Below are 4493 nucleotides of genomic sequence, written 5' to 3' on the forward strand. Positions count from 1 at the left end.
TTGTGCATAGCCAAGCTGTTCTAGCATGCCTGCAGGGATACAGCATTGTCCAGTGGCACCGTATGGTTCAGGCGTAACAGTGAACTAGTAAACAAAGCGGCTGATAATACTAAGCTGACCCATATGTAGGAGCATTATATTATCTAACCCACACGCAAAGTTGCTTTCAGTGTACTGAATAACCACAGCTTTGATTTACCAAGTTATATTACTGCACACACACAGCGCTGAAACAAAGTCTGTACAATGGTGAGAAATGTGCCAAGGAATGAAAGATTACTTGTGATGTGTGGATTTGAATAGTAGATGTGAATGCATACCGAATTCACCAGTATGCATGTTTTCTTTTGGAACAATCTTACATTTGGCACAAAGGCTGAGCCACTACGGCCTCTCGACTGCAAATTTCTGTGCTCTCACAGTGCTAATGGGAGTATCGTTCATTTGGCTACCCGAATAGTGAATAGGTAATAGAGCACTACAATCTTTCAGTTTTACGCAGAACACCTTGTGCATTATTCACAAAACTGAACCTAAGGAACTATTCGCTGGTTTGTTATGGAAATAAAAAAAAAATTACCGACGATTACGTTACTTCCTAATGCGAAATTTGAGCGCAGCAAATAAGCTGTTTCACCCTTTCGATAGATTGAGGCAAAGAAATCGAGCAACACATGTATGCGCTATCACATAATTTTTTTTTATTTTTCACACGTATTCCTTTAACAAAGACTCCACTAACAGTTCTTGACAGTCATGAAGGAAGCTTTGTGGTCGGAGAAATAGACTGATATATGTTCGACTTGGTACACCAATGCTTGATTCTCAAAGACGAGTTCTATACAAGTGCCTCGCGAGGTTGTCACAGCCGTGGGACGCGTTACGAGCGAGAGGAACGGGATGTTCTCCTGCATAAGTGTTAGGAAATTGCTCTTTGTCTTTATGTCAAGCCGCCACCGATCTGGCTCTCTGATTGCCACCGCACAGGGCGAACGGCAGCGGCAATTTCGGCTCGGGCGGTGCACATATACAGATCCGCCGCCACCGATCTGGCTCTCTGATTGCCACCGCACAGGGGTTGCATTGGAGGAGGAGCGAAGAAAGGAATTAAGTTCGAGCCGGCGCTTTGACAACCGGAGACTCGCAGGAAGAGGGGGGAGGGGGGCGGCGTGTACACCCAGCGGCAAACGATGGGGGCAGAAGCGCGCGCAGCAAGCGGACAACACGATAAAGGGAGGAGGGAAGAGATAGCAGCGACTGACTGATGCAACTGAAGAGCACCCTATCCGCCACACAAGAACAGGGGGGGGGGGGGACCCTTTCCTCCTCTTTCTGCATGGCGGCGACGGTGTTCTATGCAGTCACGTTATCTTGACTCTCTAGCGGCGACAGCGGCATCCAGCGGTATCAGTCGGTCGCTGCTAGCGCTGGGGGGATGAAAGGGGGGCGGAGCTGGTTACGAGGCCGACGACAACGCCGACGACGACGCGAAACCCAGGAACGGACGCCAAAGAGCTGCGCTCTAAAATGGCAATGAATGTTTCCTCGCTTTTGGTGTGGCCCTGTCTTCTGCCTTACGTGCCTTCATTTCATTGTCATGTGCATGTTAAAGCAGCGACTAAGTAAGACAGACAAACACAAAACTACTAACTACATCAACATTTTCACACCACAAGAGGTCACTGAACTCACTGCTAAGCTACACTTGATAATATCGGTTTGCTTTCGAATAAATACAGGCACTGTCCAGCTGTTTATGATATGCTATGCATTTTTCATTTTCCTAAAATATGGCTGTGCATGAGCTAGCAAGGTTGTTACTACATAATTACATAAACAACATGCAGGCCATGCCCAACTAACTCATATAACCTGAGTAGAGCTTATTTTTTATATGTAGAGCAATCAAAATAGAACACACACGTATGATGCCGACAGTATCAAACAGTCTCAAGTCGAACATCCTTGTTTGGTGCCATAGGTGAGAGAGGGAGCATGCCTGTCAAGGTACTGCTTAATTTTGTGTGCTTTGGTAATGTTTGTACATTGTTGAAATGTTAAATTAGGTATGTTAAGTAGTAAGGTGGCAACATATTGGCCACCCAGGCTGGCAAGAAAGAATGCAATTGTTTGATTTCACTCAAAATAAGTTTTCTTATCAGCAATGTAAATTATATGCTTTCAAATAAGTACTCCCCTTGGAAACATATCTCATGAGCATGCATATATCTGCATAAGGTCACCACTATACATACATATTGCTTTAAGCCATTCATAAGGAATTGTACACTCACTGCTTAACCTTCAAGTCCTTGCTGCATGAAGTTAACCTCTTACGCACAACTTTTTTTTCACACGGTGAGAACTTGTCATCGCTGAGCACATCATCTAAGGAAAAGGCATTCCATGCATCCAACTGCTTTAAGCACTCTCTTAAAATTGGCAGAGTGAAAAAAAAAGCACGAGCAAGCGTATCAGCAAGCTGTACTCGGAGCTTCACACGCGTGCTCAGTGGTAAAAAGGTGTGTCTTGGCGACCTACGCAAATGCATTCCGCGACAGATGTGCGTGTGTTCCGTATTCTTGCAAGCTGTCACTAGCACTACAGAAACCGCGCCACCGCGCTTCCGGCGACACTATCAGTTTCGCGTGACGCAGAACGCAGCATGTTGGATAATTAGAGAGGTTTTGTTCAACCAGCCAAGGCAGCGCGCACTGAAAGTAATCATCCGAGAATACGTCGCGCGCTGCGACGTGATGCGATTGCAATACATCTGTAAACGGTGGCGCAGATCAGACGACTGTGCAATGTTTCGAAGAAGGATGACGGTGCCAATGCAACACATACGGCTGCAGAACAGAATGTGGCAGCCTAGAGTCGCATTTTCACCGGAACGTGCAAACTTGAAATCACATCTGCAAAAATATGCCAGTGTCGTCTGCTGTCAAAGGTCGTTGCCAACCTCGAACACCTTTGCTCCGCCGAACGGTTGCCAGCTGTCAACAGGCCGCTTCGCCCAATAGGAGTGCGCGTGCGTTCCGCTCGTGCGGATTGAGCGTGCATCGAGTTTTGCGACACCTTCCGCCTTTTGGGCGTCCGCACGCGGGCGGACGAGGGCGGAACGGACGGGCGGAGCGACCATGTACGGGCCCTTAGCGTAATAGAATGTGCAGGACCGAGAACTTAATTGCGATGCCATGCTGCTGCACCTTCGGTTGCAGCAACAGACACAGCGAGGGCAAAAAGCTTTTTGCTTTGCCGTCCGGCGGGCGCAACGCAAAAAGAATTGTGGATTCGCAGGATCGGGCGGGCTGACTTCGAGGAAGTGGCAAAGAACGCACGGCTTAGTGAAGTAAGGGCCACGGCTACTCACAACCTCTTATTATGAGCCTAGTTCACGCCTTCCGCTTCCAAAAAGTGTGTGTTCATGCTCTGCGTGGTTTTTAGCGCTTTGCCTGACTTTTTTTTTTCGAATGCTGTCTCTTTGCTTCATGTAGTTTCGTCTTGCGGTGAAATGCACGCATCTGCAGCTGGCCTGTGACATAAAAACGACTTTATTCAGGGTGTGTTTTGAGCTCCACCAGAAGTTAACACATTCTCGACGCCTTTGCAAGGCTCACTATGACTTACGATGCAGTCTTTTAGCTTCGAATGTACGCCTGCATGTATTGATTTGGTTTGTGGTGATTAACGTTTTTAACGTTCCGAAGCGACTAAAGCTAGGATGGAGGTCGTAGTCGATGGCTCCGGATAACTTTATCTAGCTCGCCTGGGGATGTTTAACGTGCACTTTGATCGTAGAGTCGTACGTGGGCCGGTAAATTCCTCGTTGGCGTTTCATAATACTCGCGTGCTAGCGCTGCTTTAGAAGTTGGCGCCTCGGCGCGATTGTATTTCTTCAACAAATTTTATTTACTAGTTGTAACAACTTGTCATTATTTTGTATTATTGACGGCGCCTCCAGGGCACCAAAGCGTCCACGGGAACAGCAAAGCTAGAACCAGCGCTGGATAGGGCTCGGCGAAGCCTGTGCATGCCAAGGGGGTATAAGATCGCGGACAGCCAATTTTCTATGCGAACACACCCTGCGACGCCTGCATTAGTGTAATGTTACGTGCTCTTCACAGGTCTCCGTTAGCCATTACATGTGCCCTCCTGGAGCAGTACTTGTAAAAAAAAAACAATATATCGTCACGATTACCAAAGTACCCCGCAATGAGAAAAACGGCCCTGTTACCAGGCGTTGCTGACCGCACACAGCCGGAATCTCTCATGCACCGACCGAACAAGTGTCCTGCAGGTACGTGAATGAACCTACGAAACCACGTACACATACTTTCACGCTCTCAACACCTGAAACTTTGGTAATTACGCGCGTGTTTGAGTACACCGCGTGCTTGCGTCGTGTTTCAGCAACACGAACTCTCAACGTCGCGCGCTTTACGCCTTAAATATGCCTTGAATAATGGTTATTTTCTCTATTTCTTCCGCAA

This window comes from Dermacentor variabilis, chromosome 4 (assembly GCF_050947875.1).
Source record: "Dermacentor variabilis isolate Ectoservices chromosome 4, ASM5094787v1, whole genome shotgun sequence".
Lineage (NCBI taxonomy): Eukaryota > Metazoa > Arthropoda > Arachnida > Ixodida > Ixodidae > Dermacentor > Dermacentor variabilis.